Raw genomic sequence first — 16,146 nt, forward strand, 5'->3', positions numbered from 1 at the left:
TGTGGCTTCATTGTTTGGGTCTGTCATCACTTTTAATCTTACTAGAAGCTATTGTGGTGTTAAAACTCAAATTCAGTTTATTACTAGTTGCAAATGTACCAGACACAATATTGGAAGTTATCAGTTATCTGTAATTTCTGATACATTTTTGGGTGGTTTATCGTTTTATCTTTATCAAAGATAACTTTTCAGTTATCTGATTATCTGTTATCGAAGTTAATTTTTTGGTTATCTGTGCCCACCACTGGATTGGTGTATGTCACATGACACAGATCCCATTTGTGTTGTGTTGCATTTACCGTGCAAATTTGGTCCCACACATTTTGTCATTTTGTACTATTGCATGCTGTGACCACCGCGCATGCACACCGTGTGCTCATGCACTACTGGGGATGGTGGTAATTAAACATGGTGGAGTTTGTTTTGCTGATGGACTGTTGTGTGGGCCGCTGAAGAGGAGGTACTGCTGGCCCACCACCACCAGATGGCGCCCTGCTTGGAGTGCGGGCTCCAAGCATGAGAGGGGTTGCAGCCACGGGAGGTGACAGCTGTCACCTATCAACACCAGCTGTCACCCATCACCACCACTACAAAGGCCGGACTGCAACTCCACCTCCTCGCCGAGAAATCTTCTACCATACAGGTAATTAATTCTCTGCTGAACCTTAATCTGAGCATTAGTCTGATCTCTTTGCAGCCGTTTTCCTGGGACAGATACCCTGTCTGCTGAGTTGGCGTTTGGTGTGGACTGCGACGGCTTCGCCTCCCACCCCACCCAGATAAGTGGTTATCTTGGGAGCTGCATGAGTGTGTGATTCGGAGGTGGAGGTTCTCCCTCCTAACTGTATACAGACTGTGGGATTACTGAGTGTGCAAACTCACACTCATCCAGAACTGTTTCTGTTTTCTGCCAGCAGTACCGGGTCTGACTGCTGAAGACAGTGGCCACCCGGGGCGCAGGGCTTGGCGGCTCCGGTGTTCTTCAGATCCGTTGGTGGTGGAAGCTGTGTGGGATCCGGCTCTTCTCGCACCGGACGTCTCCTATCTTCGAGCCTGCCACACGTCACCTTGTGTCAGATTGATATACCGCATATTTGTATTTGTCTGTACTACGTTGTGCACCTTCACAACATTAAATTGTTACTTTTTGGCTATTCCATTGTCCCTTCATTAACGCCCCCTGTTGTGGGTCCGTGTCACGACACTTCCCCAACATGGACGACGATTTGAACAAGCTAATTGACTGTCCCCATTCTTCTAAGACAAAAAAACAAACAAAAAAAACAAATTCACCAAACCATACACCATCTTGAGGCATGAAGACCTATTAGGATGAAGAGGATGAAGTTAGGATGAGAGCCTGGACAAATTTCTGATGTGATTTTTCACTGAACTGAGGAAGTACACGAAGCCAGTGCATGGCATCACGTACTACATCGTCAGAATTATTTTTGAACTATCTGACTGTTTTTGCAAGTTGATTGAGAACAATTTTGGACTCCTATTTAAAGTTCATGTTGGACTGTGGATGTCAAAGCACCAGTGACGAACACCAAAATCTAAGTCCCTTTTCTGTTGTTTTTGTTCTGTCGGCCGGTGACCTCCAACACTCACTGGATTGGTTCGCAGCCGAGTGTGACGTGGCTGGGATGAGGATCAGCACCTAAATCAGCATCTAAATCTGAAGCCATGATTCTCAGCAGGAAACCGATGGATTGCCTACTCCGGGTAGGGAACACGGCCTTGCCCCAAGTGAAGGAGTTCAAGTACCTTGGGGGTCTTGTTTATGAGTGAGGGAACGATGGAGCATGAGATTGGCCAGAGAATCAGCACAGCAGGGGCGGTGTTGCATTCGTTCTACCGTACTGTTGTGACAAAAAGGGAACTGACCCAAAAGGCGAAGCTTTCGATCTACTGGTCAATCTTCGTTCCTAATCTCACCTATGGTAATGAGGGCTGGATCATGAATGAAAGAACTAGATCGTGGGTACAAGTGACTGAAATGGGCTTCCTCAGGAGGGTGGCTGGTGTCTCCATTAGAGATAGGGTGAAAAGTTCAGTCATCCGTGGGGAGCTCGGAGTAGAGCCGCTGCTCCTTGTTGTTGAAAGGAGCCAGCTGAGGTGGTTCGGGCATCTGGTAAGGATGTCTCCTGGGCGCCTCCCTAGGGAGGTGTTCCAGGCACCTCCATCTTGGAGGAGATCCCGGGAAAGACCCAGGACTAGGTGGAGAGAGTATAATATTAAATTCAGTGAAAGATGGAACTTCATCTCATTGAATGGAACATTCCATCTTTCACCTCCTGAAATATTCAGACCATTGAACTCATAAACATTCACTATTTGTATATTATATTAGCAAGGGGAAATTCTAAGAAATGTCTACGAATTGGAGGAATTCTCAGATTTTTCTAAGCATAACATCAGTAGGAGTTACGTTTAGCCACAAATGATTTCCTTTTTCAGCAGCGGAACTTGGGACTGGGAAGAAACCTGGGCCCATATCCACAAAGCACCCTAAAGCCCCTTTCACACTAGCATAAATGTAGAGCTGCGTATTGTGGCGTTGTTTCATTTAAATATGCCTGAAATGTGCACATACTCAGCCTTTTTCTGTGTTCGTAGATCTGCTTGCAACTGCGTGTGTTCGCTTTTTAATGTGTGCAGGCAGTTGTGTGTACCTTGCCGCTATTTACACCCAGTTCAGTCCTGCCAGCTGTGCAGAACACATTGTTGCACTTGGAAAACAGTGGACTGTATCATGAGGTTTTTACAGTTTCATTACTGCCACGTATGTAGCCAAAGCTGCTATTTTCTGCACGTCAAAAACAGACTCATTTAACTTTATTATTATTATTTTTTTGTCAAAAAAATTTTTTTGTTTTAAGACTGTTCCAAAAGCACTTCACTCCCCGTAGAGCCCCATGGTAGAATGTCTAACTTTTCAGCAGAAGTAAATATGTTTGCAGCCTGGTACAAAAAAAAATATATTTTGGTCTCTTCAGGCATGACAACTTTGAACCAGAACTTTTTCCAACTGGTTTGTTCTGAACAGAAAAGGTATTTTAACATTTCCAGTTTTGGGTTCCACCCCAAAATTGATGTTCCTGAACTGGTTAGAATGACAAATATCGTTCACGAACCAGTTAATAACATTCCATGTCAGCTGTGGGACACTGAAAATGCTGTATATGCTGGACCTGTATGTGGCGCCGTAATACTCCCACGAAACACAAAGAAGACAATACAGCGTGCTGTGGCAGGCAGCAGAAGCTACAACTTCCCAAAGCAGGACACTGAGAAAAATAAAGCCTTTTTGAGAGAAAGAGGATGTTGTTATTGTGGTTCATGTTAGTTTAACAGTGTTATTAGTGTTATTGATTTGTTGTGTTTTGTAGTTCAACTGGTTTAGTCAGTTTAGTTAATTGTTATGTTGGTACCATGTGTTATTCCTTTTAATGTCTTTCGTCACTGTCTCTGTTTGTCAAACTAAACGCACCTGCTGAAAACAGAATGCAGAAAAGACAAACAGCTGTGCATGTGTGCGTGTGCCAGTTTGATCATGTACAAACAGGGCAGAGCTGACATTTGCTGTTTGGTATGCTTATGTATTTTGGGTCAAGGATGGATGGGCCCAAAACCGAATGGTGATGGGAGTGATATTTTTAGAGAAGCTACATGTATTAGCTAACCACACTGAACAATGGACATTGATATTTACATTCTGCGATCACACGGCAATTCAGTAGGGGGTGGTAAATCATCTATATATTAAAAGCATGTGTGCATGATTTTATTTAGTAAGTACAATGTAAATACATAATATAATTGTAAATTTGCTAAAAAAAAAAATGCATGGATGACACAAAGTGAAAACACTTATCTCAGGGGTGCCCAACCTTTTTTGAACAGAGATCTACTTTTAAAGTTGACAGTGTATCGAGATCATAGCGTAGCCGCAATTTATTGTGCACCAATATAATAACACAATTAACACAATTATAAAAACACAAAGTTTTAACAGTAATAATACATTATTGCAGTAAATGTGCATGGTGCAAAGAATAAGCAAAAGTAGGCCTAGGACTAGCCTGTAACAACACAACAAACAACTCTAATAATACAATCCTTAATTCAAGTTGGAAACGTTCCCTACCTTAGTGGGAGTATTGGCACTGAGAGGAGGCAGCTAGTGTCTCGCAATCGGGACAGTAGGAGCTGACTGCCAGCCGTAAGCAGGCCACAAGGTGGTCATCCGTCATGGCGGATCTGTATTTTGACATGATGATTTTCATGTGTGAAAAGACAGATTCACACTGATAAGTTGATTCAAAAAGCACAGTCAAATTCTGTACAGTTTGTCTGAGGTTGGGGGATTTCTCTTTCTGCATTAGATTCTAAAATGTATGTTTAAACCAGGTGTTGCTCTGGATTTCATCTCAAAGTCATTTTTTAATGTGAGGATCTCATTCTCAATAGCACAGCTATACAGGTTGACGAATGATTCTATTTTGGATGTTATACAGTCCACATCAATATTTTTCACAAATGGAAAACAGAGAAAAGTGAGAACAGGCTCAATGGATGCAAAATCAGTAAAGCGCCTGTCAAATTCTGACAAGATGCTCTGCACTTGCTCAGCATAACGTGCACTCTCAAGCGCCGCACAGTCTTTGCCTTGACGAAGTTCTGTGTCCATGTGTGGAAGGTTCCGTAGAATACACTGTTACAACCTGCGCAATAGCAAGTGTAACTTGCTTTTAAATGTGTTCAAGGAGCTGAGCATGTTGATGATGTGTTTGTCTTTACCCTGCAGTTCTAGATTCAAGTTATTGAGCATGTCAGTCAGATCAGTAAGAAAGGCTAAATCCAAGAGCCACTCACTGTCTTCTAGCTGTGCATATTCAGCATGAGTTGACTGTTTCAGAAATTCTTTAATTTCAGGCAACAACTGAGAAAACCATTCCAGAAATTTCCCTCGGTTGAGCCATCGAACATCTGTGTGCAGCAGAAGATCTGTGTGTTCTGCACCTGTTTCCTCCAGCTGTGCACGAAATAATCGCCTCTGCACACTCCTGGCTCGAACAGAACAAGCAATTTTGTTGGCCACATCCATGACATCTTCTATATTCAAAATCTAGAAGCTATGGTTGCAGTCTTACTTGTGGTATTTGGCCGGGTGAAAATGGCCTGTTGCGCTGCTAACTGGTTTTTCAATTCTTGCACTTTTTGTGCGCAAAGAGGTGATTTAGCTGGGAAGGTAGCATCGGTGTCCTTGTGAATTGTCTTAAATTGTTGCTCCAAATTCCCTTTCTTTGGTAATGCCATGTTTGCATTGCAGATAAGCAGTGGTGGGCACAGCTAACCAATAAGTTAGCTTTGATAACTGGTAATCAGCTAACAGAAAAGTTATCTTTTATAAAGCTAAACCGATAAACTGCCTAAAAACTTACCGGAAGCTACAGCTAACCGATAACTTTCAATTTTCCCTCCCATACATTCTCAACTACTAACAAGCTGATTTTGAGTTGAAACAGCGCCAAAGCTTCGAACAGAATCAAAGACGATCACAAACCCAAACATGGCCAATGAGCCATGGCTTCTGTTTTTGGGCACTCTGCCCCTTGCTGTAAGGAAGCATCATTTACTTTGACATGATACAGCGGTCTGGTGATGAGGCAGAGGTCTTGAAATGGAAAGCAGGTTTGAATTATGGTTTTGATTTATAAATCAATTGATTGTGGCTAGAATAACTACATTAATCTAAACTCTTAAAATGTACAAAGTGATATATAACATATGTGTTAATTTTAAAATAATGCACTAATTCTGAAGATTTGAACATTAACACACAGATGCCCACAGGGATTATGGGTAAATTTAGCCTCCGCTCATACTGATTGGTTGATTCATTCATTCTATGTAAAAACCAACACAAGTGAATCAATGTAACATGTGTTGGTGTTTACAAATAAATGTGTTTTTGTAAAATATGTCTTTTTTTTTCATTTGTATAAAAAAAAAGAAAGAAATTTTCAAGATCCCGTTAGACCTCGCCTAAGCTCATGCGTGATGACATCACAACTCTATCCGGTTAGGGAGACAAGGTTTCTTTCAGTAACAAGAACTGTCAAAAAACTTTCTCGTGTGTGGTTGGAGTTGTGTGGCGGTAGGAATCACCTTTTGAATGCTTGAATAACGATGTCAGTTGCACAAAGAAGTCAAATAACAATGAAAACGTTCATTGCGCCCAGAATATTGGTATTTTGGTCGTTAAACTTTGCGGTGCGGTGTCATAATAACGCATCAATCAGTCGCTCCATGCGGCATCATAACAATGAATCAGTCGCTCCATGCAGTGTCATAATATCCGATCGCTTAGCAGCTCAGTGCGGTGTCACAACGGCTCAATCACTCGCTCCATGTGGCATCATAACATCCGATTGGTTAGCGGCTCGATGCAGTATCACAACGGATCAATCAGTCGCTCTGTGAGGCCTCATAACATCCGATCAGTTAGCGGCTCGGTGCGGTGTCACAACGGATCAATCAGTTGCTCCGTGAGGTCTCATAACATCTGATCGGTTAGCGGCTCGGTGCGATGTCAGAACGGATCAATCAGTCTCTCTGTGAGGCGTCATAACATCCGATCCATTAGTGGCTCCGTGCGGTGTCACAACGGACCAGTCAGTCACCCCATGAGATGTCATAACATCCGATCGTTTAGCGGCTCCATGCAGTGTCACAACGGATCAATCAGTTGTTCTGTGAGGTGTCATAACAACAGATCTGTTAAGTCTGGTTCACATGGCAAGATAAGTCGACCGATATCAGACCCGATCTTCCCCTTCCGACAATCTTAAGGATGCCCCGACAATCATGATGACACTAAATATAACCTTATCAGGTATTGCTGCCGTGTGTGGTGTGTTAAGAGTGCTCTGATCTGCTCGGAAGGACATGAGGAGCTAAATGTGACATGCAGCCAATCAGAAAGCGAGGTGTTTGACATGGGAATGTTCATGTGTGAAATCTGTTTGTGTGTGTTGTTTTTACCGTGTGGCTGCACACCACACACTGTACAACTAAACCTGTCAGATCTATGATTTTTTTTTTTTTTAATCTCCATGTGTGTGGTCTCTCAGGTTTTGGAAACCTACAGATTTTAAAATCCTGCCGTCGACAACACTGTGATATAACCGGTCACCAGTAGATGGCAGTGTTCTATGTATTTTGACATCGGTTATATCACACGTCCTGAATCACAATTTAAGACTTTTCAGTTTTGCAAATGCTTTTTTTTTTTTTTACACAAATGAAAAAAATGACATTTTACAAAAGCACATTTATGTGTGTGTTAATGTTCAAATCTTCAGAATGAGTGCAATAAGAGTTTACATTAATGTAGTTATTCTATCTGGAATAATTTGATTTATAAATCAAAACCATAAGTCAAATATGCTTCTCATTTCAAGACCCCTGCCGCATTGCTGGACCACAGTATAGGGTTAAGGAATAATTATTATTTTTTATTTTTTTTGGCAGTTTGGCAGCCAGGCCCTTTCTGTTGGGGGCGTCTCTTAGCTACTCACTGCTGCAAAATACATAGCAGACAGGAGCAAAAGGGATTATAAATGTTTTTCAAGTTACTAGCTATGTAAAAAAAAAAAAAATGATAGTGGTCTAAAAGTTATTGGAACTAAATTTATTGGAAGATAATCGGTCCAATGATGGTTTTAAAACTTATCTGAAAAGCTAATCTGCTGACAAAAACATTAGCTTTGATAGTTATCGGTTATCAGATTAGTTGGACAGTGCCCACCACTGCAGATAAGGCAGATTCAGAATTAGAATCAGAATCGCCTTTTTGTCATTGTAATTTGCATTATAGCGAGATTTGAATGCAACTCCAAAAAGTTGCTTTCTATGGTGGGAGTCATTTTTAGCCAGTATAAAAGACAGTGAAATTTAACGGTAAATTATTCAGAGTATATGTACAACTAATATAAACACAAGATAAAATAAAATGTGAACCAAGTAAAATGTAAAATGAGAATTATATACAACTGTGGAATCATATTGCACGGGAAAATTGCACATGGTTTACAGATATTGCACAAGAAACCTGAAAGGTGCGGATTTGAGTGATTTGTTGTTGTTCAGTGCAGTGATCGCTCTGGGGAGGGCTGGAGGGTAATAGGTCAAACAGGTGGTTGCTGGGGTGGGATGTGTGGGATGGATTTGTTATTTGAATAAACAACAAAATGATCTTCCTCCCACTGTGGATGAAAATGATAAGTTTTGGATTTTTTTGCCTCCGTCCTTGTGCGCTCGCCTCGCTCTCCACTGTAGCTCCTCACAACCTCTTGACCCTGCGCATGTGCGGATAGAAAGAACTGCAGGAGATTTTTTTTCCCCACCCCCATGCAATCCACTGGAAAGTCAGCCAGCGACTGACCGGCCGATTGCGATCAACCGGTTGGGCACGCCAGACTTATCTCAATTGTGGTCCATTTACAAATCAAATGACAAAATAGAAGTAAAAATAAAATAGTAATAATAATACCGATAGTAGTAATAATAATGATAATAATAATAATAATAGTGTGTATATGATAACAAGAACTTAAACGATTTATAAATACATTAAGACAGTAAATTAACATAAAACAAATTACGGAATTAAGAGGAAACAAAAGGGCTGAGTTCTTCAAAATTATTGAGGTATACGGTTTGAAAAACATTCTGGAATCACATGCCATTCCAACTCATTATAGAAACTTTGTGCAATTTATTACCTCCCTTGAAAAATGTCAGCTCTGTCGTGCTTCTGTCCTATTTGGGCTCCTGTCTTCGTTCCCTTTTCTTTTCTTTCAGTTTAGCCCATTCTTGACTTTGTTTTTATGTTTGGCTGCTTGTTTATTTTCTTGTCTGTTTCTGATTATTCATGTTTATGTATTATTCTGTGTTCCTGGTCTTGGCTCTCATGTATTGCATTTTTGTTTTAGTCATTTATTGTTTTTCTTTGTCACTAGTTTCTTTCTTGGTCATCTTTTATTTTATTAGTCATGTATATTACTTTAGCTTTTCACATTCTTTACATTATGCTTAGTCTCAGGTTTTGCTTATTTTTCATCTTCAGTGTTTAGTATTTATGTTCTTTGTGATTTATTTCTTATTAGTATTTTGTATTGTCACTGCATTTATTTCTATATTTTATTCAGTGTCAGTTCTGTTTCAATTTTGTTTATTATTATTGATCTCCTGGTTTTCCACTTTGCTTAGTCACATGATCTCCTGGTTTTTTCCCTTTTTGTTTTGCTCACGTTTATTATTTTCTGCCTTAAACACATCTCATTTTTCTGTTAATTTTACAGTCACTTAGTTCTTTTGGTTTGCTTGCATTGCATTTCCTCCCTCATTCTCTTGCACCTGTTCCTCATCTGCCAGCCACGCCTACCTTTCCAGATCCTTCGTCCTCACGTGCACCTTATTTTCCTGTCGCCGCCTTCTTTATTTAAACAGCGTCTGTTCATTCCCTCACTGCTCGTTTGTCGATGATGTTCATCACTTACCAGCGCTTTGTCTCGTTCTGTTTTTGCTCTTGCCGTGTTTTGATTCTGCTCTGTTTACCTGACCCTGTTTTTGCCTCAGCTCTGAAAACCCAGTTTGCTCTTGTACTGACCCTGCTAATTTTTGACCACGTCCTCTGTCTCGTCCTTGTCTGGTACTTTTGCTCCGCGGACTGGCTTCCTGTTGCCGAACCCCTGCCTGTAATAAAGACCATCCTTTTTACTCATACACCCTGATTGAGAGCCTGCATTTGCGTCCAGCCTCTGTCTGTGCCTCACTTCCACTCAGCCCTGACAAGCTACCTATTTTATGAACACTACCCAATCTAGAGCCCATGGATCCCCACAGCCAATGCACTAGTGAATAATTATGGACATAGCCTCTGACTGGCAACTGTGCTGTGGACTCAACTGTGTCAAATCAAACTGTGTCAAATATCAAATCAGGGACTGTTGATATAAGGGTGATTCTTTAACTACAGGCACTATGGGCCTTGTAAATGTAATTTCCACCACACCATTGCCTTACAATATAAAGCGCCTTGGGGCAACTGTTGTGATTTGGCGCTATATACATGTGCTCTGATGTCACTGTTTACCTCCATAGAAACTACCCAAACAATCTTTCATACAAACTGTTTAAAGGGACATTACAGTGTTGTGGTGGAAATTATGGCAATAGTGTGGGACAACTACATTTTGTTTAAAAAAAATCACAACAGTTGTATGACATTGAATACCCCAGTTATGTTTTGATTATTTTACTGATATTTTATTCAGAGATATTTTAAAACATTAGAAAAAACGTTTTTTTACCATTCATTTTTAATCATTGAAAATCAAAAGTCTGGGTGTGGGACAAGCACAAAACGGCAATATTTGCATATAATGATGCTGAAAAAAGGTGAAAAAGTCATCATAGACTACTAGAACAAATTTCTTAAAACACTTTCATTGTAAAGATAACTATAAAAGTGTGAAATTTCCCCTTTTTTCTGTTTTTCATACAATATGATCAAAGGACATAATAAGTGCCTGTAGTCTAAGAATCAGGGCTAAGCCTTCCTTATCTTTTATGGTACAAAAATAAATAAATAAATAAAATAAGAATCTTCACTTGCTTACTTATCTTCAATCGCTTTTCCGGGACAGGTGTCGCTGACCAAACGGTCCCCCCCTAAAAATTTGAGTCCCTATATTCACAGAGTAGTGACAATTGAGAACATGGCAGCATTTTGGGGCCAATTGTGCTGAACTACTGAATGAGCCTTTTATGTTTTCAAAGTTTTTTTTTATGAGTTAACCACATACAGCAACACATCCAGGTACAGGTACTATCAAAATAAATATAAAAGTAGTTAAGATATCAAATTTACATCAATTTATGATGATTTATTTAATTAATTTAACACCTGATTTATGACACTAAATGAATTAACAGAGTTACAGAATGTAGTTCTGTAACTCCGTGTCATGCAGTGACGTGCGTGACAGTTTTAAAGTTCTCTGTCTCTGGATTATGCTTTATTCTGGATTAATTTGACCCTCAACAAGCTTCTCTTTCTACAATCATCACCTCCAGTTCAAAGCTGTACAATTTCCTCTTTTTCACTCAGTGCTGTAAATTTGCAGACTTTTCTGCCAAATGTATGTGATCCCAAAATGTAATCAGTGTGTGCACTCCAAAAAATATTAAAATATGAGAGGAAAGATTGAAACCAAAAGGTGTCAAATCACAGCCTTTTGCAGTGTCTGATTTAACAGGTGCACGTCACGCTGCAAGTCCGAGTCTGAGCATGGTTTGAAAATACATTGCAATCAGACGGGTTTATTATGTTTATTACATGGAAAACAATACAAAAACACTGTGACTTTTTTGTCCGGTGACTGCGAATATCCAATTTATACGATGGCAGTTTAGGTGAGTTGTACTGTACATGGGACCGAACACTAAATTTACCTCTAAAACTTTGAAGATGAAGTCGCTTCCATCCCAAACGGCTGACAGATCTGAACACCTTGAAGCCCCTGCTGTGTCTATTTATGCATCCAAATGCACAACAACCAGGCATTTTCAGTGAATAAATAAATAAAATAGCTGGATTTACATGCAGAGACATTAACAGTGAGCGCTATTTTGGCCCCAAGATGGCACCATGAGTCACGTGACCTTTTTTTTTTTTTTTTTTTGGCTCATCATGTCGCTACTCTCTGAATAAAGGGACTATACTAAAAATTGGTCCGCCCTGCCTTCACTGCACATGCATCATTTGGGACCACAGCAGCACATCTGAGACTGATCTACACCCATGCGATCAAAGGTAATCATATGATTATTAACAATCAAATGACAAGGAAAACATCAAATCATTTTAAAGTCAGTTTTAAGCAGAAACGAGGTAATAATCACCTCACTTTGCTACTGACGCTCCAAAATGGTGTAGGCACAGCAGCACATCAGACTCAGACGTGCTGCTGTGGTACTCTGATCGCTTTCTCCGTCCTTTATGATGAAATAATACTGAATTTATGAGGAAATGATTGTTGTACAAAAGCTTCAAATATCTGTCGCTGAGATAGATGATGACTGGAGTGCAGTTTTAAGCAGAAATGAGGTGATAATCAGTGAAATGATGCTCAGAAATGACACATGGACAGTGAAGGCAGGGCGGACCAATTTTTAGGGAGGACTGTTCAGTCGTGGGGAAAATAAGAGTCTTCTATTTTATATATTTTCAACATTGTTAAATATATTTGAAGTGTTTTTAACCTGAGTGCTACCAAGTGCAGTGACATCACCAAATAGGCACACAAAAAAACACAGGATGAGGTTTTGTTTGTCATCCCAAACTGCCAACAGCTTCAGCTTCCGCTCATCTTCATAGTGTAGTGAGTCAGAGGGGCCATGACACCCAAGCAAAAAGGGAGAGTTCTCTGAGCTTCTGTCAAGCACAAAAATCCGGTGCAACCAGGTATGGACTGATTTGGAGAAAAGGAAAACGGCTGGTGCAACACAGACGTAGGTGTAGAAAAATTTATTGAGGTGCCGAAAACATTGAAAAAGACTAACATTTCGATGTACAAATGACATCTTTGTCAGAGTCCTGACGCCCCTTTGATTTGGTGAGTATTTGCGCTTATTCTTTACCAGCCCAATGCCCCCCCCCCCCCCCACACACACACTCCAGCAGCTTCTGTTTATCTTCATCATGTAGTGAGTGACAGGTGTCATGGCAGATCTCCTTGATCTGCTGAGGTTTTAGACTGACTTAAATCAGCCCAGAGGCCTGAAATTCGCCAAATGACAGCAGATGTTCAGAGTGTTGTTTGAGTTTGACAACAGCGGCAGTGGACATTACCTTGAATGAGAAGGATTATTAATTTATTCCAGCCATGGCGAATGGCATTGGATGTGTAATTTTCTAAATGTTCGGAGGGGAAATTAAATGTGTTGGCTGCAGCGGACATTATCATGAACAAGATGGGTTATTATACCAGCCATTTAGTAAATGACAGTGGACATGAAGGAGGGTAATTAACCTGTTTGTGTCCAAGAAAGATTGTGATGTGATTATCAAATGAAGGTTGCAACTCCCTTCTTCCCTCCTCTGTTTTCCTGTTGCCTGTCTGATGCACAGTCCAGGATTTAATTTTTTTAAAACACACACGCACCCAAAGCACTGTAAGAGTCAATCCAAGCCACCTGACATGCAAAAACATGCAGTGATTAATGACACAAACCCAACAAAACAGGGAGGGAGAAAAAAGAAAGGGTAATGGGGGTAATGGGTGGCTTTGTGGTTAGCACTCTTGCCTATATGTGGTCCTGAGACAGACTGGCGTCCAGGGTATACCCCACCTCACATTCTATGACTGCTGGAATAGGCTCCAGCCCCATCGTGACCCTTAATTGGAGTAAGTGGTTGAAGATGAGTAAGTGGTAATAGGTGTCTGTTGTGATGGAATCCAACCCATTTAAGTCAAATGTTTTTATTATGATTTGTGGTAATAAAATCCGAAATGCAGACGGTCAAACAAAAGGAAGTGTAGAAATGTTTTATTTACCAGTAGTAACTTTGCCTCCAAAGACAAGCAAACAAACCAGGGTACAGCGCAAAATGTCAAGGACATGGGAGGTGTGTCATTAGCAGAAAGTATCAGAGAGAGAGTATGAATAACCGGAGCAAAGAACATGAAGAAATTGTGGACAGGAATGAATTCAACAAGAACCTAAAGAACTGTGGCAAACTTAAATAATGAGGAGAACAGTCAAAGGGGTGGCAATTGTGATGTGAATGAGCTGTGCAGTAGACCCTGTGACAGGACCACACACACCTACACACACACACACACACACAGAAAGTGAAACATCAAATTACAAAGAACCTGGAGACAGTATAATAAAAAAATAACAAGTCAACAACACAAGACTAGTCCAGATAAACTAATGCAGACGTCATGAAAAAAGTATGAAACAAAGGAAATACTACAACCCCCCCCCAAGAAATGCCAACCAACAGTCAGAAGAAAAAACAAAGACAAGACAATAATAAGATGAGGAGAAGTGATAGTTTTCTCATTTAATCAACATTTTAAAAAGTATAGACATTGGTACAAAGAAGAAAGATTTGCACTGTAGCTACAGGTTGTTCTAATGCAGACAATCTCAAGCAGTGCAGAGCGCACCCTCTGGCCCTCACGTATGTGGGAGGGAGAGGGGAAGAGAAGATGGAATTAATCACATCTTAGCCTGCTGTATGTTGTTTACAGTGTATCTGTAAATGATTGATTAATGAATGGGATCTCGGCTGCCCAACTTGCTTGGTTTACCCACTTACCCACCGGCTGCCAGTTTCAGAGATAACATGGCTTGCTGTGTGGTTAATTGTACTAAAGGGCTATCAAAGTTTTTGGTGCTCCAGCATTTCCAATGAGTGAAACTTAAGCATTATTCATTTTACATGCACAGTTAACACTGGGTTAGCACTAATTAGCAGGTACCTTGGTGTCTGATTGGATCCACTGATGGTGCAATGGTTATGATTACGCCGATTACACCCAAACCCAAAAAGTGATGAAAATTTGCCCGGTCTGTGAAAATGTGCCTTACTCACACACCTGAATCAGAGTTTGCCTGTTAGCCTTAGCTTCACTTGTACTAAATACTAAAAGGCAATTCTTGTGTTTTTTAATTGAATGTTTTCCAGGTGTTCCAGATATAGCCACCACTAGTTGGCGTGTTGGCAGTTCACTCTTCAAACAGGACTGCTGGGGTAGACAGGTGAGATGGGTTGCTGAACCGTACAAAACAGGCCCTGTCAGTAACGTTAACACACATCGCTGTGTCTGTGCACGCCTTTTCTGACGAGAGGACTGCAACACATCGCTACACATTCCCCACATCTGAGTGCGAACAGAAGTCCCACTGAGTCATTTTAGCCAGCACCTTTTAAAAATACACCCTATTTACACCTGCTGGACAAACACAAGCACAGCACATGACAAGCTTGCACGTGCAGCGGAATACACATCCCATGGAAAGCGCACAAACACACCATATAGATGCACAAACACATGCAAGCACACAATACAAATGGGGTAGTTTCGGCTTTGCACATACACACCCACGCGCAAACAGCAGATCTGTTTGCAGCGCCTCAGTGATGAAGGTAGTCTCTGTCGAGGCCAATGAAGGAGCTATTTACTGTGAGGGTTTTTTTTCACGGCTGGGTTCCAGATTTAGGTAAAAAAACAAGCTAAATGCCAGGTCTGTTCCTCTGACTGAGACATTTTACTGCAGTCGTTCGAGACGTTTCCAGAAAATGGCAGAAAATCCAAGTGATTTGCACAACTTAAGTTGCAGTTATGGTCATGTGGTCATATTTCTTTCTGACCATTGATTCCAGCACATCACTGTAGACAGAATGAATATGCACTTCATATTTCACAAAAAAGTAGACGTGGTACAGATTCCAGGTTTTATTTGGTGCGGGCCAGTTCATACACTGTTCACATCAGGGTTGGAGATCTGAACAACATTCATCAAGTCAAGTCATATATTTAGCCATTTAAATCTTAGAAATCTCAGAGCAAACACGTTTGTAGCTGCGTCACACCTGCACATTGTGAACTATGTGTTGCTGCTGTGTGTGAGAGTTCAGGTCTGCACGTGAGGATCTGCTCTGACTTAAGGCACATCTTGACCTGCGTAGGTCATGGTCAACATATTTATATGCTCCCCTCCCTCAGTTTCCCCAATCTTCTGTGTCACTGTCATCATTTCTGCCGCTTTTGTATCTTTTATCCCTGAATAGGTCGAAACATTCAAGTGTTAACAGCAGATGTTAGTAAGATTCTGCCAAACACTGATAAAAGAGGATAGTTGAACCAACTTAAATAAATTGTTTCAGTTGGTAACATCTAAATGAATTAAGTTTTTGAACTTAAGTTTGTAAGTTAGAATTGATCTATCTCATAGTTCAAACAACTTCTTATATTGCCAACTGAAACAACTTTTTAAGTTGGTTCTTTTTTCAGTGTAATGTAGTTGTTTTTAAAACCACACAGCTGGAAACCT

Source organism: Thalassophryne amazonica, chromosome 8 (assembly GCF_902500255.1).
Source record: "Thalassophryne amazonica chromosome 8, fThaAma1.1, whole genome shotgun sequence".
Lineage (NCBI taxonomy): Eukaryota > Metazoa > Chordata > Actinopteri > Batrachoidiformes > Batrachoididae > Thalassophryne > Thalassophryne amazonica.